The 22935-nt window shown below is 46.1% G+C and overlaps 1 long non-coding RNA gene across 1 annotated transcript; it reads right to left on the bottom strand.

Moving 5' to 3' along the window:
- Nucleotides 1-486: 486 nt before the first annotated feature.
- LOC139014670 (uncharacterized) lies at nt 487-14081 on the bottom strand. Its single transcript, XR_011472259.1, has 5 exons — nt 14009-14081; nt 13509-13575; nt 10300-10475; nt 1413-1579; nt 487-835 (listed from the first exon to the last, which is right to left on the bottom strand). It is a non-coding gene; the product is annotated as an uncharacterized lncRNA (long non-coding RNA).
- Nucleotides 14082-22935: the final 8854 nt, after the last annotated feature.

The raw sequence follows: 22935 nt of genomic DNA on the forward strand, positions 1-22935 counted from the left end.
TATAAAATTTATAATTTTATGGGACTGAACCTCAGCTCATGTAAAAATACTCAACTTGTCTGTGTTTGCTCCACCCCAGATGCAGGGCAAATACTATGTTTGCAAAACATCTCGTCTTTCACCAGCACATAAACCTGTTCAGACAAAGTAGATTAGTGGTATCCTGGGTCTGGTGGTAAGAATGGGGTCTGAATACAAATGGGCAAAGAGGTTCCTTTTTGGGGTGATGGAAATATTCTAAAATTACATTTGTTGTATATATACAACCGATAAATATACAAAAATATTAAATTGCATATACACTTAAAACAGATGAATTTTATGGTGTGGAAATGGTATCTCATAAAGCTGTTCTTAAAACAGAGAGAGAAAAGTGTTCAGTGAAGACATGGGCCACGTGGGAGGAAGCTGGGAGGGGATGCTGCCACCCTCCAGCTCACTGCACAGAAGCCAGAGTTCGCCTTCAGTGTTGCTGGATCTGGAAACACCAGAGTCACTTAGCAGAAGTCAGGGCTCCGTCCAAGGAGCAGCCAAGATCTCCTCCAACAAAACAAAGTCTGGACCTTGGCATGTTTGTGTGATGGTTTAATCAAGAATTATAGAAAGTGCTCACTTCACATCACCAATAGCTTCTGTGACTTTAAGCTAAATGACTATAATGAAACAATTTACCATAGGCAGATTGTTATAAACGAGAATGAAGTCCCCAAGGGTCTCATCGACATTATAACAAAATGGCATTGAATGAAACAATGTCAATCAAGGACCTGCTGCACTTGACCATCAATCCACCAAGGTTTTGATCAGCTGGTGCTCTGTGATCATTAGCTGCCATCTGCAGGAGTAAGTAGATGGAGTTCACAAGGAAGGACCAAGGCTGTGCTCAGCCAACCAAGTTTCCAGCACTCATCCTGTTCTAGTGGCACAGACATTCCCCTTTTCTCCTTTAAGATTCAGTTCAGTGCTCTTAGGGATTTGCTCCCGACTGTCCCAGCCAGCTGCCCTATAGGATAATCCACCCCTTGGATTACAGGTCGATAATCCCAACATACAGCTCAGCATGGTCCCCTAAAGAAACTGCCCTAACCCGGCATGGGCTCTCTCTGAACACAGAACTACTAACAGGAAGATGAGGGCCAGCCCTGGCCAGCCTTTTCACTAATCCCCCAGCCCCTCAAATCCACACGCGCAGCTGCCGTTAACCATGTGGAGGCTCAGCAATGGCCTGAATATATGGTGCTATTTGGCCAGTAGATAGCAGATTGTTTAGGTTTTCTAGGTGGGTTTTGTCTCCCTCTGGTTCAAGGCTGTATGTCTCCTGAACTGGGCCCTGCCCTGTCCCCACCCCTCGATCTGCCATTGGCCTCTCTTTTACTGTTCTCACGCTACTTACATCTTGACTCTTCACTTACCTGTTCCCTGGGCCTGATGACTGCATTTCACACCATCACCATCCACACAAGTCCTTCCTCTGTGTGACCTGAGCAGTTGAGAGCAGAGCCACAAATCCTGGCTCCTTCTCTCCTTCACGGAGCACCTTGGGCAGCGACGTCATCCATCCGTGCTTCCGTTTCTGGGTCTGTCGTGAGAATTAAATGGCTTATTAGCACTTTATTTTTAGGCAGTAGATGCAGTAACCATGAGCTCTTCCGTGGTCGATGAGCCATCCCATTGCAATGCCTTGGGATCTTCAGGTTCGGGGCACTTTCCAGACATCTTCCGCATCACTGTTTGTGGCCTAGGAATTGCTGTTTTATTGTCAGAGATTTTTTCTTCTCTTCTCTTTCCTGTTGTTGCCAACGTTTATGATTGCAAGGCTGCCAACTCTGGGTCACAAACATGCATTCGTGTCTATCTGAACCTATTTTATGGCCAGTGGAGGCTGGAACGGCCAGGCCCTGCCTGCAGTGACTGCAGCTCCCCTGTCCTCTGCTCCGTCCACTCCTTCTCAGCTCTCTGTCCAGGGCAGAAGCAGAAGGAAGAGCAAGCATCACATTTGTCCCTGCAAAACCCCTGTCCTCTGCAGGGAGTCATTTCCCCTTCCCAGTCCTAATTCTTTGCCCTTTTAAACCAGAGCTATTATTACTTCTAATTTGCATTGACTGCTCCCTTAGCAACCATCCCACGTTGAATGGGATATCAACCTGCTTCTATTACTGCTAGATTTACCAAATCTTAGCTCTAGCCGAGCACAACTGAAAGTGTGATCAACAGAAACGTAAACAGTTGTCACTGCATCCATATGCATGAATACCCTCCTTTACTGAACAGCTGCCGACAGCCAGGCTGCCTAGAAGGCATCTTCTAGAATGAATCCTGTTCTTCCCTTGCCGGCGATGAAACCCAACCTCATAAATTTATTTACTCTTGAAACGTGTTTCAACCCAAAACAGTGCCACTGCTCTTAAGATTTAAAATTATATATCACTTAAATAAGGTAGATAATTTCATAATACTCTTACATATTGATTAAGACTCTACCTTTTCCAGAAAGGATTAAACAGTGGTTTGCTGGTAAACTAGCTCTTTGGAAGGAAAAAAATTTTTTTAAAAAGACTTATTTTGTAGTGTCTGCCTATATCCATGGTGTAAATACTCCCACTGTGGCTGGTCTCAATCTATCAATTGTCTAGCAAGGGACACATAAAATTCCTGAATATTTAACAAAGTTTCTAGCACATCACTGGGGGCAACGTAAAGGATACATCGAATGCATCAAGGTAACAAACAAAAAGGAGGTGAAAAAAGAAAGAATGAGACAAGGATAGAGGTGTAAAATGGAGCGAGGAGTTCATAAATATAAAAATGCATACTATAAAACCTATACACAGGTTCACTGCTGACAGCTGGCTTTAAGAAACTTGCAACACTGAGAGAAGACAATTACCAGGTTCACAGTGTCTTTAAGATGAAAATAAGTCTCGTGATGAGAAGTGCCAATTTCCTGTTCAAGTGGGTCACATTCCTCCTGAGGGTGCCTGGGAAGCAAAGACCGTGTCACATAGTGAATGTCCTTATCAACCTCAGCGGATGGCCTGACCTCGACACTGCAGTGAGGTGAAAGCAACTCTGCAGGATGCTGGGCCCAGCCAGTTCCATCTGGCAGCTGAGCTGTGGATGGAGCCCACAGCCTTTGAGTAATCTTCCCGGCTTTTGCTAAAGACCAGGCCGTGGTAAATTTGAAATTGCTCTTCCAGGCAGATCTCCTTACTGGAGGGTCTTTCTAGAAATCCCAGTGTTCACAACATTCACAGGATGGGCTTCTGCCTCAGGGCCCTGATCAACACCCTGGGGTCCAAGAACCACCGCTTCAACCTCAAGTCCGTTCATGTCCCAGCCAGATCAATCCAGAGCCTTGGAACCAATCAACCCACCAAACTTTGAACCAGCGGTTCTCAACCTGTGGGTCGCGACCCCTTTGGCGGTTGAACGACCCTTTCACAGGGGTTGCCTAAGACCATCCTGCATATCAGATATTTACATTATGATTCATAACAGTAGCAACATTACAGTTATGAAGTAGCAACGAAAATAATTTTATGGTTGGGTCACGACATGAAGAACTGTATTTAAAGGGCCAGAAGGTTGAGAACCACTGCGAACCTTGTAGTTTGAATGGTTGACCACTCCCTTTGAGGGAGAGCCCCTCATTGGTCTGGTTCCCCAGCCCCCACCTGCCCTTCCCAGTCCTCCCCTTGTCATCCTTGGCAGCCCTGTGGCTAAGTTCACAGAAGCACAAGCACACACTGCCACCAACTGGCTCCATCTGGGGGGTGAGGGGCTTGCATTTATTGGCATGGGCATGCAGCAGTGTTTCTCGGGGCAAGAAACAGTCCTCGGTCACTCAGTTGTCTTGTGCCATCACCAAAAACATACAGGATTTGCCCAGCTGGCATGGCTCAGTGGTTGAGCGCCGACCTATGAACCAGGAGGTCATGGTTCGATTCCCGGTCAGGGCACATGCCTGGGTTGCAGGTTCAATCCCCAGTGTGGGGCGTGCAGAAGGCAGCAGATCCATGATTCTCTCTCATCATTGATGTTTCTCTCTCCCTCTTCCTTCCTCTCTGAAATCAATAAAAAATACACATATTAAAAAAAACATACAGGATTCAACAAATGGCCTTTGATGTCCTTGTTCCTGCCTTTTCAGGTGGAAGTGAAGACAGGTGGGGAGAGGTGTTAAGCAGTGGACAGTAATTACGAAATGATCACACCTGGAGCACCTGTGCTAGCGTGCCTCAGGCCACCTTGGTCTGGTTCTCCTCGCTGAGGACAAAGCCACAGAAACATACAGTTGTCACCACATCCATATGCATGAATACCCTCCTTTACTGAACAGCTGCCGATAAAGTTCATACTGTGCTCCAAACCCTAGTGAGATGCAGGGGCCCTGGCCTCACCCGGCAGCAGACTGTCTCTTACGACATCTGAATCTGGGTTCAGAAATGGCAAGGTTATCTCCTGGAGCATGGCCCATCCTTACCAGTCAAGATGCCCATTCTTCTACCTGGGTCATGTTACTTGCGAACCCTACGCTGTCTGTGCCGTGGCATACGGCCAAGCCCATAGCTCTGCAGGGGAACGCAAGGCCACAGCGCTCCTCGGGAAAAGGCATTGACAGAGGCCATTGTCCCACCTCCAGTCCAGCAGGGAAAAGCTGCCAAGGTAAGGAAAGTTATCTGTGTGTCCGGGTGTCTGCGCATGCACTCACGGGGTTTCTTTTTTTCCATAAATTCTGACAGCCTTCTAATAATTGCTTACTTCAGACATAAGTGTCAGCCAGATAGAGGAAAATATAAAAATAGAATAAAAGCATATTTTCTTAAAAGAATTCGACTATTTCTTGGCTGATTAAGATGAAAAGGTGTCCAGAACCCCTTATGAGCATTCTCTGCAGGAGTGTATTTAGACCCTTAGGATCTTTCCAGAGGAAAGCAATTAGTGGGTACACTGAATCAAGCACCAGTCTGCTCCCTGGGCATGTGGAACCAACCTCCCCTCTAATGCACTAAACTCAAATCTCAAACCAGCTATTGATTGATTGATGGACCTTATAAAACTACAAACTTGCGCCTGGCCTGTATGGCAGAATGGTTGAGCATCAACCTATGAACCAGGAGGTCACAGTTCAATTCCCAGTCAGGGCACATGCCCAGGTTTTGGACTCGATCCCCAGGGTGGGGTGAGCAGAAGGTAGCTGATTGATGATTCTCTCATCATTGATGTTTCTCTCTCTCTCTCTCACTCTCCCTTCCTCTCTGAAATCAATAAAAATATGTTTAAAAAAACACACGCAACTACAAACTTGCAGTAGAGACATGTCACATTAAGGAATATTGTTGTAGGGCCCTAGCTGGCTTGGCTCAGTGGATAGAGTGTCAGCCTGTGGACTGAAGGGTTCTGGGTTCTATTCTGGTCAAGGGCACATGCCCAGGTTGTGAGCTCAATACCCAGTAGGGGGCGTGCAGGAAACAACCGATCAATGACTCTCTCTCATCTTTAATGTTTATCTCTCTCTCTCTCTCCCTCTCCCTTTCTCTCTAAAATCAATTTTTAAAAAATTTTTTAGGAGAGACCAAGATGGTGGCATAGGTAAACACCAGAGACTGCTGCCGCAAACAACCACTTCAAAAATACAACTAAAAGACTGTACGGACATCACCCAGAACCATAGGAAGGCTGGCTGAGGAGAGACTCTTCAACTAGAAGGAAAGACAACAGCATACCAAGGCTCAGAGGAGGCGCAGTGTGGAAAATATAAAGGTGCGGAGGTGCGCGCGCAAAGCGGGCTGGTGGCTGAGGGCGCGGTTGTCGTTTTCAATCAGAAGGGAGTCTCAGACTCTGAGCTCCAGATCCAGGCGAGTCTCTAGGGACTCAGACTCAAACGGGAGAAGCGGGATTGTCTGGCATCAGTTGGAACGTGAGGGCAGCTTTCTCTCCGAGGTTTGCAGCGGTTGCTGGGGTTCTGAGAAGCAGAGCCTCTTGGAATGGGACTGAGAGCAGCCATAACTGCTCCCTCCGCCCACCCTGTTGATCCCCTGCGACCTGCCCCACCCAAGCCCTGCGCAGAGCCATTTGCTGGATCGCCTCAGGCAAAGGCTAGATTAGCACCTCTCCAGAGGACAGAAGTTTTCCCGCAGCAGACACAGCTGATTCTCACAGCCAGTCGGCCTGGTGGTCAAATCCCTCTAGTATTAACTACAACAATCAAGGCTTAACTAGAACAAGACTGCGCACAAAGACCAAAAGGGGGTGCACCAAGAAAGCATAAAAAATGCGGAGACAAAAAAACATGACAGAAATGGAGGATATAGAGCTAAAAAATGCAATTTTGAGGGCTTGCAATAATGTGCTAGAAGCTGCCAATAAACTTGATGAGAGCCTCACGAAATCTAATGAGACCCTCGATGCTATGATAAAGAACCAACTAGAAATTAAGCATACACTGACTGAAATAAAGAATATTATACAGACACCCAATAGCAGACCAGAGGAGCGCAAGAATCAAGTCAAAGATTTGAAATGCGAAGAAGCAAAAAACACCCAACCAGAAAAGCAAAATAAAAAAAGAATCCGAAAATACGAAGATAGTGTAAGGAGCCTCTGGGACAGCTTCAAGCGTACAAACATCAGAATTATAGGGGTGCCAGAAGATGAGAGACAGCAAGATATTGAAAACCTATTTGAAGAAATAATGGCAGAAAACTTCCCCCACCTGGTGAAAGAAATGGACTTACAGGTCCAAGAAGCGCAGAGAACCCCAAACAAAAGGAATCCAAAGAGGACCACACCAAGACACATCATCATTAAAATGCCAAGAGCAAAAGACAAAGAGAGAATCTTAAAAGCAGCAAGAGAAAGAGACTCAATTACCTACAAGGGAATACCCATACGACTGTCAGCTGATTTCTCAACAGAAACTTTGCAGGCCAGAAGGGAATGGCAAGAAATATTCAAAGTGATGAATACCAAGAACCTACAACCAAGATTACTTTATCCAGCAAAGCTATCATTCAGAATTGAAGGTCAGATAAATAGCTTCACAGATAAGGAAAAGCTAAAGGAGTTCATCACCACTAAACCAGTATTATACGAAATGCTGAACAGTATCCTTTAAGAAGAGGAAGAAGAAAAAGGTAAAGATACAAATTGTGAACAACAAACATGCATCTATCAACAAGTGAATCTAAGAATCGAGTGAATAAATAATCTAATGTACAGAATGAACTGGTGATTATAATGAATCAGGGACATAGAAAGGGAATGGACTGACTATTCTTGGGGGGGAAAGGGGAATGGGAGATGCGGGAAGAGACTGGACAAAAATCGTGCACCTATGGATGAGGACAGTGGGTGGGGAGTGAGGGCGGAGGGTAGGGTGGGAACTGGGAGGAGGGGAGTTGAGGGGGGGGAAAGAGGAACAAATGTAATCTGAACAATAAAGATTTAATTTAAAAAAAATTTTTTTTTAAAAAAAGAAATATTGTTGTAGTAAGCTTCCCACCTGCCCATTCTGGAGACAACCCAAAGCAAATTCTTCTGGAGGCCAACAAAAGAGTGTTTTCATAGAAATGACCAGGCCCAACAAGACACAATCTGGCATTGTCCATCCCACATAAATGCATATCCCCAGTTTTACAAAAGCTCTGCTCATGGTAGGTCAAAGTCCTTTCCTTGTTCCCTTTTCATTTGTCAGATGGAGCACTAAACCTCCCTCCATCTTCCACTCCACCTCCCACCCTCCTGCGCTGCCCCTGAGGACAGTTGGGTGGGGTCGCAGGCACCGGCATTCCGAGTACTCCCAGTCCCCTTGCTGTGGCATCTAGGTCAGGGATAGGCTCATCAGAGGCAGCTGGCAGTCCCCTCCTCTGCTGAGGGGAGCAGCCTCAGAAAAAGACAACACAGAGGAGGGCCGAGCGAGGAGAGATTAAGAAATAGAACCAGAGGCAGCACCTCGGTCAAATTACCCCCAGAGTTCATGAGACACGTGGGTCACAAAACCCAGAGAGTCTCCTTTAATGTTCAAGTCTATGCAGTAGATGGGCTTTTCAGTCACCTGCAACCAAGCACATCCCAACTGAAATACCCCATGCCTTCAAAATTATTAAACGATTAATAGAATGGGAACTACCAGTGTCTTATAGAAAAGGCTTTAGGAATCCTGGCTTTGAAAGGTGTTCTATTCAGGCCCGGCCAGTGTGGCTCAGTGGTTGAGCATTGATCTATGAGCCAAGAGGTCACAGTTTGATTCCCAGTCAGAGCACATGCCCGGGTTGCCGGCTCCATCCCCAGTATGGGGTGAGCAGGAGGCAGCCCACCGATGATTCTCTCTCATCATTGATGTTTCTATCTCTCTCCCTCTCCCTTCTTCTCTGAAATAAATAAAAATATATTTTAAAAAAATAAAAGAAAGGTGTTATACTCAGGAAGACAGAACAATCAACAGTGACTGTGTATTTTCATGGGGGCAATGACACTTCTAATAATTCATGCATCATTTTCTACTTAATGCTTCTAAAGGGATTAGAGTCGGCTTACAATAAAAAGACCTATGTTTTAGGATAATTACAACAAGAATTAAATATCCAGGAGAGGAGATGAATAGAACAGGAAACAACAGTGAAATATAATTCTCACACTGGAACATACAATTTGTCTCAGAGCTCCGAGCAGCCAAGGTTAAAAAAAAAAAAGTAGCTTAATTTTTATATACCTCTTATCTGAAGAAGAAAAACACCCCTGTTTGCCAGAAGATATGGCACTTTTCCTAGCAGTAAGGATGCTCTAGAGTGGCTGCAGTCAATTTGGAAAGTTTAGGCCCCTGAATGCTGACATTAGCTGAACCACTTCAGCTTATCTGTATTTTGAGGGTCAACAAAAGTGTCAGCATTAATCTAAGCATTGCCAGGATTCGAATGTTACAGATTCTGTCAGAGAAACATTATGTCAGCATTTTCAAGAAAGCACAATGGGCTGCAGTAAATTTTTGAAGAACGTACAGTGTGGCACCAGCAGCTCAGGACTGCAGCCAGCAGCTGCAGGAGGGCACACTGAGGGCTTGAGCTCCGCAGCCCCTCTGCACCTCGAGGACAAGCAGGGCAGGAAGGCGGAGAAGCACAGGGGTGAAAAATGAGAAGGGAGACCACGCAGGAGTCTGCAGAGGGCAGCTACGTGGCAGGACCCTGATGCATGCAGCGGGAGAGAGGAGGTAAGTTTCATCAGTGTGTGCTCACTCAGGGCTCCGCCTTCCCCGAGAGAAATCTACAAACACGGAGTTGTGTTCGCCTGGAAAGAGAAAAGGGGGCTCTGGACTCAATTTGGACTAGGAGACTGTTGTTGGGTAACCATAGCAATCTTTTTTAAAAAATAATTTTGATTTTATATATAATTGATTTCAGAGAGAAAGGGAGAGGGAGAGAGGGATAGAAATATCAAGAGAATCACACTGAGAATCGACCCCGCAATCCAGGCATGTGCCCTGACTGGGAATCACACTGTGATGTCCTGGTCCATAGGTCGACACTCAACCACTGAGCCACGCTGGCCGGGCAGCAATAGCTAATCTTGATGGAGCCCAACACTCTAGGAGGTAAAGTACTATTGTTATCCGCATAAGAATAATAATATCCAATGAGGAAAGTGATGCTAATTCATGATGGAGCTCGGGGTCTGATTGAGGTGGTTGCAAAGCCCACTGCTCACCTCTGGTGACCGTGTCCACCCCACGCAGCTGCAGGGGACAGACAGTCCCTGTGAGATGTGACGGCCCTGCCAGCTTGTGCGGCACCTTTTCTCGTTCACACAATATCCTCATTCTACCTGTGGCCCAAAGCAGGGCAGAGCCTTCAACTAAATGCAACGGAAGCTGGTGGAGGGACACTGCAGACTCAGGTCTTAGACAGACAGCCCTGTAAGGCATCCCCCTGCTTCCCTGGGTCCTGGCAGAAGGGAGCAGCACACCCGTGTTTTCTACCCTCTCCGCCCCCCACCCCCGCCCCTGTCTCACTCTCCCCTCTCCTGGAATCACCTCCCAATTAAACTGCCGGCAGCAAGCCTGGTGAAAACAAACTTAACTAAGGGAAGGCATCCACGGGGGACATCAGAGATCAGAAAGGACAGCTCGTCAAATTCTTAGCAGGTTCAGACTCTTACTGCTAAAGCCACTGCCTGTGTCCGGAGAGAGAGGCTACAGAGGAGGGAGAGGTTCTCAGGGAAAAATGAGCTGCTCAGCCGAAGGCAAAATATTTCAATGAACAAATGCGTCTGGCTGAACTACGTATTTTCTGAAGGTCGACTTACTCATTTCCAAAGAAGTCATGACAGGAACCACCAGACCGTGGAGTGTTGGACTGTGTGTGGAGTTTTCAATAAATGCATTTCAAAGTCCTCCTTCTCTCGGGCAGTTGTATACAAAAGGCTGAAAAAGTGGGTCTTTGTAGGGCTGTTTGCCAGTTCTCCTAAGTGGAGCGCAGGCCCTAGTTGTGAAGCAAAAATAAATAAATAAATAACATGTGGACTCCCTTGCATCTTCTAAGGCTACCGGCACCCATTAAAAAAGGAAGAAAGAAAATAGAGCCTTTGGTGCCCGAGAAGAAATCTAATCTTCTCCAAGTTCTCAAAGGTGCCACACTTCCCACTAGCTGTTTGGGAGGTGTGTGCCAACGCGCTGAGAAAGAGGCCTTTCACGGTTGCATCGTATTCACGCAACTATATCCAGGGTCACTTCAGAACCAGGGGTACCTGAGGGCAGCAAATGGCTCCACTGCCAGACAAGATGTGGGGCTCCCCCTGAGCAAGGGAAGGCTAAGATTATTTTCTATCCATCATGCTTACCTCAGTGATTCAACTTATGGCCCAAGGCATTATTCAGAAAATAATATGCTATTAGAGAATTTCATTTCATGGGACATTTAATGAGAGTGTTCTCCAGCAAGGGGAGGCTGGTCTCCTCAGACACAGAGGGCGAGAGTTTCCATTGATGCTGGTGTTTCTGAGCTGCCCAGAGAAAGAGGGGATCCAGACCTGAGACCCCGAGTCCTGAGGAGGCTCGCTGGCCAGTCGGTGCTGGGGTCTCTGAGCTTGGATGGACAGCCAGGGTGCCTGGAACTCAGAGTTCCAGGAGGAGGCACTGGGGAGCTGGTGCTGGAGTTGCTCAGAGGGGCAGGATGCGACTGACTTTCCAAGGTTTGGGAAATGACAAACAGGATCCAGCTGCCTCCAGGGGAGGCACTGTCACCGCCAGCCAGCGTGAGGAGCCAGGGTTGGAGTGACTTTCCTAGGAACAGCAAGCAGGGGCGGGGGTCTGAGCAAGTCCCTTCCTCCTGCCCTTTTGCTGGTTCCATTTAGCGCCCCTTATTGGAGGAGCCTAACGGGTGTCAGCTTGAAAAGCAAAAAGGAGGTTTGCAGCGTCCCAGCCCCAGCATCACAGAGCACAGGATGGGTTTGCCGCTGAGACAGCCGCTTAGTAACTGACACAGCACTCTCCAGGACTATCATCCTCAGAATACTAAAGCTCTAATTTGCAAATATTCCCTGTGCTAGCAATTCAGTGAAAAAGTAAAATATCAAGGAAGCTGTGGAGGAGCAGTTGTCTTGTATTATGTCGCCAAAAGTGTGCTCAGCTCACAGGTGGGCTTTGGATAAAAACTGGAGATGGTGAGGGATGCAGGGCCTGCATATTTTACAACTTCACTATCAACCAGGTAGAAGGGTAGGCTGAAGAACTGCATTGTGTTAGAGATGTACACACAACGGACAATGTTTGAATGCCCTTGGAAAATAAAAGAACCTGGGCTAGAAGGGGTAATGGGGGAAGGGGAACATATGTAATACTTTCAACAATAAAGATTAAAAAATAAATAAAAGGACATGGATAATGCAGAAAGGAAAGAAAAGGTAACATTTTTCTGTCATTTAAGAAAATGTTGTCACCCCTATGTTCACAGCAGCATTATTTACAAAAGCTAAGATCTGGAAACAGCCCAAGTGCCCATCAATAGACGAGTGGATAAAAAAGCTGTGGTACATTTACACAATGGAATACTGTGCAGCTGTGAAAAAGAAGGATCTCTTACCCTTCAAGATAACATGGAGGGAACTGGAGAGTATTATGCTAAGCGAAATAAGCCAGTCAGAGAAAGATAAATATCACATGATCTCACTTCTATGTGATCTAATGAACAAAATAAACTGATAAACAAAACAGAATCAGAGCCCAGCCGGTGTAGCTCAGTAGTTGAGCATCAATCCAGGAACCAAGAGCCCAGGAGCAGTTGTCTTGTATTATGTCGCCAAAAGTGCGCTCAGCTCACAGGTGGGCTTTGGATAAAAACTGGAGATGGTGAGGGATGCAGGGCCTGCATATTTTACAACTTCACTATCAACCATGTAGAAGGGTAGGCTGAAGAACTGCATTGTGTTAGAGATGTACACACAATGGACAATGTTTGAATGCCCTTGGAAAATAAAAGAACCTGGGCTAGAAGGGGTAATGGGGGAAGGGGTAATGGGGGTAAAGGGGTAATGAGGGAAGGGGAACATATGTAATTCCTGGTCAGGGCATATACCTGGGGTGCGGGCTGGATCCCCAGTGTGGGGCGTCCAGAAGGCAGCCCATCAATGATGTTTCTCTCTCATCAATGTTTCTATCTCTCTATCCCTCTCTCTTCGTCTCTCAAATTAAAAAAACAAAAACAAAAAAAACCCAGAGGCATGGATACATGGAACAGACTGATAAATGTCAGAGGGGAGGAATGCTGGGGGACTGGATAAAGAAGGCGAAGAAATTCGCTAAGGAACATATATGCATAGCCCAGGGACACAGACAATAGTGTGGGGAGGGCCACAGGAAGGGGCGGGGGCTGGAGGAAACTGGGCAAAATGGGGGGGGGGGGGGTGGAGGACATCTGCAATAGTGTCAACAATAAAACACTTAAATAAAAAATACAAACAAAAAAAGAAAGTGTTGTGCATCGTATGAAAAGATGGCTTTTGCACGTAACATGTTCATTTTGAAGAAAGCAGCCACATTAAACCGCCTCAGGTCTGCAGATGCACATTGTCCTTTGTGATCTGTGAGGAGGAGGCAAACGGGAAAGCAGGCCAGTGCCTGGAACTGCTCTGAGCCCACCAGCGCCGCCTCCCAAAGTGATAATGGCCACTCCTCGGGCCCCCAAACAAAATAGTCCATTCAGGTGAGTAAGGTCCGACACATAGTAAACTTTGGAATTTCTGTTCAAAGACGTGGGACACGGGGATGTAAAGGACTGACATTTATTAATCCAGAACATTTGCATGCAAAACCCCTGGCGAGTCAAGGGGTTACTGATGGTCGAGAAAAGCAAGTCGGCAGATCCTAGGGAACCGGCCTCTGTGAGAAGGTGCTCGCTCACAGCCAGTGCCTGGGAGGGCGAGGACCCTGAAACCTCAGGATGGAAACCGGCTCCTCCGCCAAGAGAAAGACCGCTCAGCTTCCCTGGCCTCCCTGCCCACCTTGCGGCTGCACTCACCTCTGCCTCCCCTGCAGTCACACGGGGGTTCGTGGCCTCCGGCATGGGTACTGTGCACGGCCTTTCCCTGTCAAATGATGATAAAGAGGGCGTTTTGGTTCAGAATAAGAAAATATGACGGAATTATGGAATAAATGGACAAAAATGCCACAGGGTAAATGCATTACACACTTTCTAACCCCCTCCTGCACCCCCAGCTCCAGCTGCCTATGACTCTAGTTCTGACCCCTGTCGCTTGTTTTTGTCACATTTAGCTTTGGCCACTTGCTTCTGTGCAGGATGGATATTTTTCAAGTTCAAAGTGAAAACTATGCCTTTTATCTTTCTTATAAGGTTTTTCTAATCTTCACCTGGCATTCATGTGCTTCTGGCAACAGATTCTTCTATGCATTGTGACTCAACCCAACTCAGTAAATTTCAATGCTTTGTGGGCGCTTTAATTAGCTTTTGAGGGGGAAAGTAATTATAATGTGGTAATAGTCTTTCAAGAAGTCAGATACCTCTAGGATATCCTCCCTCCTCCGCCCCTGCAGACAAAGAGCCAAGGAACTTGGAGTCTCAGGCAACTGGTGAAGCCCTAAATGGCATGCACGACTTCGGTGCACGTAAGGGTGCTTCTGTGAGAGGAGTCTACTTTCCTTAGCGTCTCAGAGAATTTCTTCACCTCACAGAGGTTGCGAGTCCTGAGCCTGTCTAAAATCTGTTATACAAATAAATGGAAGAAAATTAATAAATGAATAAAATGGTATTCTGTCTGGCTTTTGTTGTCCATTTAATTTCCTTTCCCCACCCCATTCACCTTGCACCCCTCCCCTCCTCCCACACACACATACACAATTAGTTTCTTTAATCATTAATAGCCAGTCACAATTTTTCTAAACTATCACTTTGGTGTTCGGCCAGACCCTTTCGAACCACACACAAGTCAATGGCTGACCTGCAGATGCCACCTTCCCTGGGAGGAATATTCTGGGGAATAACTGTCTCCTCTCACACATCCCCTCGCCCTTGTGTGAGATGGAGACAGCTATTCCCCAGAATATTTGGGGAAAGGCCCCTCACGCTGCGGGTGGGAGGGAGTTCAGGAGAGGACAGTGAGTCCTACATAAAGTCAGAGCGAGAGGGGACAGCAGAGAGAGGCCTTAGGAGGCAGTGGGTAGAGGAAAGAAGAAGACAGGAGGTCTGTCTGCGGGGCACCTCTCCGCCTGCTCAGCCGAGCCTTCGGGCAGCAGCCCCACACAAGGCCAGCCCTAACGCCTGACATTTACACACAGACACACACCACCACCAGCTCCTGCAGACATGTTTATTCATTCAATTAGCCAGCACTTTGGAGACCCGATTGTGTGCCAGGCACTGTACTAGGCACTGAGGATCAAAGTTTAGTAAGCGTGGAGTCTGGAAAGATGGCAAACAGACACACACGTGGAGGTTATGGCGCAGCCCTGTAGGGACTATCACCAAAACAGGACCAGGGTCCTGGCAATGCAGAGCTCTAGGGTGCAGTGGTGGAAGTCTGTGGGAATCTCACTCCTCCCTGCATTGTCCATTCACTGTGTGAACATGCCCTGGAGTTGTGCCACCCAGAGGGCCTGGATGTGACCCATGAAACACCCAGATGGGTGGAGGATGTGCGAATGGTAGCCATCGCCATTCTATTGTGATGATGGCAGGATGGGACCCTACACCATGTCCACCTTCAGTAAACCTGGTGCCTGCACTATCCCTACTCTAGCCTTTTAAAGGCCAGCACATTGCTCTAGCTAATTTGACTCAGTGGGTAGATCGTCTGCCTGTGTACTGAAGGGTCCCAGGTTCGATTCCAGTCAAGGGAATGTATCTCAGTTGCAGGCTCAATCCCCCTTGCCCTGGTTGGTCAGGGCCCGTGTCTCTCTCACATTGATGTTTTTCTGTCTCTCCCTCTCTAAAAAAAAAAAAAAAAAAAAAAAAAAAATATCAATGGAAAAATATCATCAGATGAGGATTAATAAAAAAATGTTTTAGTAACTCAAAAATTCTAGTAGAATTTTTAATTTTAGATATAGTCTATTTGGAAATGATTGTCATATGGGGTTAGTCAATCATGGTCTGCCACTCAAAGGGATGCTATGGAGCAGTTACCCGGCCAGGTAGCTCAGTTGGTTAGAGCATCATCCTGATACACCAAGGTTGTGGGTTTGATCCCCAGTCAGGGCACATACAAGAATCAACCAATGAATGTATAAATAAGTGGAACAATAAATTGAGGTTTCTCTCTCACCCTCTCCTCCTCTCTCTAAAAAATAAAATAAAAAATCAATCAATAAAAGAAATGGAAAAGAATAAAATGGAGCTCTATATGCTGCCATGAGAGTACATTCTAGACCTAAAGGTATGTATGTTTTTTAAAAATGCCATAACAATATATACAGCATGACATCATTTGAATTAAAATAGAAACAAATTATGCGTTTGCTCATGTACAGAAAATTGCTGTGAGGAGGGTGAGAGACTCAGCAATGGTTGCCTACATTCTGAGATGGGGGGAGGTCACATACCCTCCAGGCCTGTCTGAACTTTGAGAGTAGATGAGTTTATAAATAAGGAAAAACTAATTGTTTTTTTAAAAAGCAATTTTTTTCCTTGCCTCATATCAACAGACTGCCCTGAGATGTGAGTATGTACTCAGGCCAATGGTTATAAAGCCTGTGGCAGCCTCAGGCTCATAAAATCAATCCTCAATTTCTACATGCAGTACCACCTGCCCCTTAGGTATTACAAAAAGATATGTCTAGGGCATTTGAGATCTTGTTCCCTGGCATATGTCATCAGTTTGGCTCAAATAACCTCTTATAAAAATAAAAAATAGCCCTGGCCCCTGTGGCTCAGTTGGTTGGAGTGTCGTCCCATGCACCAAAAAGTCACAGGTTCAATTCCCAGTGAGAGCACATACCCAGGTTGCGGGTTTGATCCCCAGTTGGGGCGTGTGGAGGAGGCAGCCAATCGATGTTTCTCTCTCTCTTTCTTTCTCACCCTTCCCCTCTCTCTGGAAATCTACGGACATGTCCTCGGGTGAGGATAAAAATAAGAAGAAATAAATAAAAGATAAAAGATAACGTCATAACCAAGTAAGGGTGTGTTCAACTTAAAGAATTATTGTGATACCTACATTTATATGATGCTTTATAGTCTAGAAAGGGCAAAAAGTCCTCTGTGAAAAATGTATCTTTATGGAAGTAACATATAATGCAAGTAGTACTTTTAAAGGCACATCGTAGGCAGAATGGCAAACCTGTCCTCACTATAAACACCTACAAAAAGTATCAAATAAATGCATCAACAACTTGTAACATCTCTGCCCATAGCTATTAAATAAGCAATTATGGGAAAATCCACTTTATAAAAATGTAAGGATCTCTCCACATGAAAGATTACACACACCTTTGGTTAAGCATTCAAAGGGATGCTATGGAACAGTTAAAATTACAAGTGTGCCTTCAAAAGCACCCAAATGTCACTCACTGTTTTCTCTCTAAGCTGCCTTTGTCCCAGGAAAGCAGTCTAAATCCCACCCAAAAGCAGCACTGGGGGATCATGTGACATGGAACATAGAGAAATGCCCACACTCACAACCTCCCACTTACCCCAGACAGAGCAAAACCAGGTACATGCAACGTGGGGAAACTCTTGGTTGCCCTTGGTATATAGTTGTAGTAGGCAGTTAGATAGGCGTGAGCAGAGTAGGACCCATCGGCCAGGTACAGAAGGTCACCAGGCAGAAGCCCTGAGTGCCTAGCAACAGACAATTTTAGGGTGGGACCTCACCCCAGGGTGACCTTTCCTGCCCTATCCTATTGCTGGTCATGCAGTTTAGATTCCCTGACCTTTCATATCACTAGTCGTAGGGTAGACCCCACAAGGGCTCCAGAGAACAGCTCATAGACTCCCATACAAGCTCTTGCACAACCACTCGCTTAAGCATTAAGCCTCTAGAACAATGAGTTCTGATCTGCATCAGATAATGTTAGGAACAAAACCTCCAGTCTTTTGACCCCAGAGACAGAGTTTTGTCAAATTAGAGATAACATCTAGGCCTCAGTTGTGTTTCAGCTCCAGGCCCAGAAAAGCAGCTAGGCCAGGTGGGGGTGATGCCAGGGCTAACATCAGGACCAACTGCAATGACTAATGACACCCTGACCTGGCATTGACCCATCAGTAGAGACCATGACCCTGAAAGGGCACCCCAGGAAAGGTGATGAATATTCTATTGAGATCCTCCCCTGGGACCACCCTTAAAATCCCTACTCTTAAAAGTCCTTGAGGTCTCAGTGCAGCACACCCTCCCTTCCCCTCACCTCTCCTCTCCTCTTCTCTTCTCTTCTCTTCTCTCTCTCTCTCTCTCTCTCTCTCTCTCCCCCTTTCCCCACATCTTCTTTTCCCCAGTGTGCACTCTCTCTGAAGAACACTTGAGTGTTTCCCCTTCTTCTTCCCCAAGGCCCTTACATCCTAGTTTTCTTTCTCCTAAGTTACAAGGATCCTTCTTTTGCCTCTACAACTTGATTCCTGAGCCCACACAGCCCAGCTGGCTCACTTCTTCCAGAGCTCATTTTGTATATCTCTGTGACTTTCTAAATAAACTTTTACTTTTACTTTTCTTTTATTTCAGTCCTCTGAATTCTTTCTTAGCCAGAACTCAAGTACTGAGGATGCTGAACTCAGGTCCAATTGCTGGTAACATTCTGGTGCTGTTTTGCTGCCAACATAATCAGATAATGTTTCTCTCCATTCATGATTTTGAAACAAGTTTTACAGTATTTTTTTTTAAACTTTTAAATGTAGTAACATCAGTGAAAATAAAGTTTTCAGTGGAGAATTCTCATTTTATGACAGACTCTAAGAAAGTATCACTTGATAGTATAACTTTTCAAGATCATCAAATCCACAAAGAAAGCACACAGTTGCTTATGTAAGTTAAAATAAAACAGTAACAGTTATGGCTACCATTTATTGAGCACATGCTAGTATTCACAAGCACTCTCTCTTTAATCTTCACAATAACCTTACAGAGTTGGTACCAGTTTTACAGATGAGAAAACTCAGGTGAAGAGTAAAAAAGCCTGCTCAAGGTCACAGCCAGGAAGGGGTGTAGCCAGGACTTCAAGAGCTCAAGGGTCCATGTCCCATTCCAGACAGGGCTGACTGGATATAGGGAATATGGGATGTGCAGCCAATTCAGAGCACAGCAATGACCTTGCAGGAGCCTTGCTGGATGATGAACTGATCCAATTAGACTTCTCTGAGAACAGGAGCCAGGTGACCTGACAGCATCAGGGACCTGTGTGCTCACAAGGTGCTCAGAGAGTGAGCCTGAGGCAGCCTGAGGTCATGTATGCACAGACTCTTAGGAGCAGAGGAAGAAGGGCTGAGGATGAACACAGGAGCCCTGTGGGTGGTCCAACTGCAGTACAGGCAGTCCTCAGGGTACGTGGAACTCGATGTATGTTGTTTAGTGGTTACGTCGCCATCTCCCATTTATTTATATAAAAAAAAGTTCCGTCATTTCGACGTATGTACATATATGCTTTATGTTTTTTGTTATTTATTTATCACAAGTAAAGGTCAGGAATTGTTATCTTTCTTTTAAATTTTTTTTACTGTTTCACTTCATTACTGCTGTGTATATGCTCCATGTGAGTGACGTAGGTGCTTATGTAGGTGGGTTCCGACTTAGGGCGAAAATCACGTTACCTGTCGCCATAGGAACAGATTTCCGACGTAACCTGAGGACCTACTATAATGCCAAAGGGCAAGAGTAATGATCCCATATGACCTTGTTCCTGAGGTCCTAGAGATGCCTTTCCTGCTCCAAGCTGCCACCAGGAGACTGGTGACTAAGGACAACTGTTACCGCCCTTCCCCCCTGAGACAGCCATCCCCTTCCTCTAGGGTAGCAGACTTCTACCATGTCCAGTGAGGCCAGAGGCCCAACCAATGAACCTCACTTCTTGGCTATCTTGGCATTTTGGAGGAGGGGGGCCAACTGATTGTGTTTCAGCACCATTTAGCAGTGATTTATTTCTGATAAATCTATAATTTTGCAGGGCTTAGTTCTTGTGTTCCATATTGTGTCAACTGGAGCTCAGCTGGAGCAGGTCCATCCAAGGTGGCTTCATGCACATGACTGACACCTCAGTGGAGCCACTGGAATAGCTGAGGATTGGCCAGGCTTCTCCTCAAAAGGTTTGTTTCTGTACATGCTGACTCTGACTAATATGTAGCTTGTAGATAAACAGCATGTTTGTATAAAAATTTTAGGAACTAACTTCAGAAGATACAGACTCTGACCTTCAGTCATCCCAGTTCCAACTGTAGAACCAGGATGACATAGAACCAGGATAATGAAGACCAGGATGCCGCACATCACTTGCCCCGTTTCAGGGTCCTTATCCGGATGGATGTACTGTGCCGGCCTGCACGTAGGGAACTTTTCAACCCCTCCTCTTGATTTCTTTGTTCCCTTTCCCTCTGCCTCCTTATAAAAACCTCTGCCTGACTGAGATGGTGAGATGGGCTTAGGACAAGAGTCCCTCATCTTCTTGAGATGCTGACACTTGAATAAACCTCCTTCCTTTTACACCAGCACTTGTCTCACAAGTTTGGCTTTCGTGGCAGCAGGCAGCCAAACCTTAGTTCCAGTTATAAGAATAGCAGAAAGAAAGAGAAAAATTAGGTTTCTGGGGAGATAGAGAATAGCTGCTACACCAGCCAGGGGACTGCCTGCTTCCAGAGTGTTTATATTTAAAACACACACAAACAAAACCATGGACCTCTATCTTACTTAAAACGATCAGTTGGTTTTCCCAGTGTCCATAGGCTCAAGTGTGAACAACTAACAGATGGAATCCCATAGCCTACAATGTGACATTTCCTGTTTTTTAAAAATAAAACTAATAGCAATATGCTGATTAATTGGTAAGTTCTCTTAGAGCCATATAAAATATACTAAAGCAAGATTTAAGGTAAAAGGTTTAGTGACAAGTACTTTGCCTCTAAGATGCTAGGAGTCAGTCCCTGGGGCCTTAAGAGAAAGTATTAAGAGGCTACTTAATACTTCCATATAAACACTTACTGAGAAAAATACTTTTAATTTATTTTAGCCAAAACTAAGCTTGACTGCCTATTCTGAACCCCCCGCCATTTAGGAAGAAATAGTACACACAGTGCAAGTGGGGTCACCATATCTTCCCCCTCAGTTTCTTATTTCCCATTCAGTTAAGGATCCCTCTCCAATAGTTGAGGCTTTATTGCCATGTCTGATTCATGGACACGTAGCCTGTCTTTTCCTCCCCATTCCAAAGTTTAAAAACACCAAATAAAAAGGCAAGTTTTAAAACACAAGAATAGGGCCCTAGACAGTTTAGCTCAATGGATAGAGCATCAGCCTGTGGACCAAAGGGTTCCTGGCTCAATTCTGGTCAAGGACACCCACCTTGGTTGCAGACTCCTCCCCCTTTGCCCACCCCTGTATAATTGACATACTACTGATGCTGATACAGTATTATTAAGACAGGGTAATAATTGTGCTGTTTTGCAACACCTCCAATTTCAAAGTCTAATTATTTACAGTAAACGCTTTTCTAGAGATCTTCTGTGAATGTTCACGAGGGTATAGAAAATCACGAACTCCTTACAACTTCTCTCCTAATCCAATTAAATGTGTATATCTTACTTGATCATTTGTCAAAAGAAAACTTGTTGCCTACCCGTTGCATACGTTTTTATTCCTACCATGATAACCTTAAAATTCGAGTGATAACCAATGGATTCTTAACCAATGGCCTCCTCGGATTCCAAAAATCTGTTCAGGGTCAGGCTCCTCCCCCAGCCCCGCCCCCCCCAGCCCCTTCCTCAGAGATGTCCACCCGGACAGCGCTCTGCCCCTAACCTGTGCGCCCCACCGAGCTGTGGGATCCACCGGGCTCTGTGTCCACTCGGTTTCTTTCTTAGACTTCCTGTATCTTTTCTTCTTACCTCTCTGTTCTTGCTTTCCTTTTCCAGTCTCTCTCATTGCTTCAGTATCCACTGACTTTCAATCTTAAAATATCCCCTGAAGTGGTGGTATTTCTTCCCGTCTGTCGCCTGTCATTTACCCACGCAGTCATTCAAAAACTCAGGGGCACAGACCCAGGCTCTGCCGCCGATTCCAAATACACGGTGTAGCCAAGGTGCTCCAGAAAGTGATGCATGTCCAGCACTTATTAATGAAATAACCACTCTCCCGCCCTCCCGCACACAGCACCTCATTAGCAGGGCTCATTTTTAAGGGTGATCCTATGAGCGCACTTGGTGGGAGGCGGTCCTTTTCGATCTCCTGCCCCCCGGCCCTGGAACACACAGCTGTGCCCAGACCCGTGTCCTGAACCACCAGCGGGCTTCGTTCTCGGCTTCAACCCATTTTACCCACTGACTGCTCGGGTCCTGCGACCCGACTCCCACCAAGATGCTACTAGAGTGGCTGGACGCGGGCTCCCCTGGTTGCGTTCCGGACCCGGACGCGGGCTCACCTGGTCACTCGCGGACTCGGGCGCACGCTCACCTGGATCCCGCTCGCACTCGGGCACGGGCTCACCTGGGAACCGGACGAGGGTTTGCCTCTCCTGCCTGCGCCGCTGGGGCCGCTTTGGAGGCGGCTCTGAGCTGCTGCAGTCCTGAGTGTGGGGCTGAGAGGTCAGCTGGGAGTTCCAGACAAGTTACCCGTGTGCCTCGAAAGGGACGGCCTCTGGGAATAGGTAGACTCCGTTTCGCGGGGTCTTTGCGGTCCGAGTGACCCCTCTAGGCCAGTTCCCTCCGTGCACCGACCGAGATGTACCCGAAGCTCTCGCCTTCTTTCCTTGGGTTAAGGAATTCGCGGCGATGCGCTGGGACCCGTCGGAAACAGAACGTTTTCCCCCTGCTGGTGACTCTCAGGAACCGCATGTGGTGGAACAAACCTATAACAGGTTTCCTTCCTTCCTAGCAGCTAGGGTTGTGGTTCTTCCCCCACCCCCCACATCAAACGTTTTGACAACTTTCCTTTTTGTTCATTTTACTTTTTAAACTGCCATGTCAAGAGAAAGAAACTAATTTTCAGTCTTCGGATTAATGAGATGAGAAAAATTAAGACATGCATACAACCATTTTCCCCTCATTCTTCTGTTTAAAATTATGGAGAATTGCAAATATATAAGTAGGCAGAAGAATATAATGAGGTTCTAGTTTTTTGAAATGGTGGACTAACCTTCCTTTGGATAATAATTTAAAAATCTGAGCAAGCCCTAGCTGGTTTGGCTCAGTAGATAGAGCATCAGCCTGCGGACTGGTCCTGGGTTCGATTCCAGTCAAGGGCACATGCAATTTGACCCAGCAATTTCACTCCTAGGTATATATCAAAAGAAAAGAAAAGAAATAC

The sequence above is a fragment of the Myotis yumanensis genome, unplaced genomic scaffold (genome assembly GCF_028538775.1).
Source record: "Myotis yumanensis isolate MYYU_CA2020_CCGP unplaced genomic scaffold, mMyoYum1.0.hap1 SCAF_7, whole genome shotgun sequence".
Taxonomy (NCBI): domain Eukaryota; kingdom Metazoa; phylum Chordata; class Mammalia; order Chiroptera; family Vespertilionidae; genus Myotis; species Myotis yumanensis.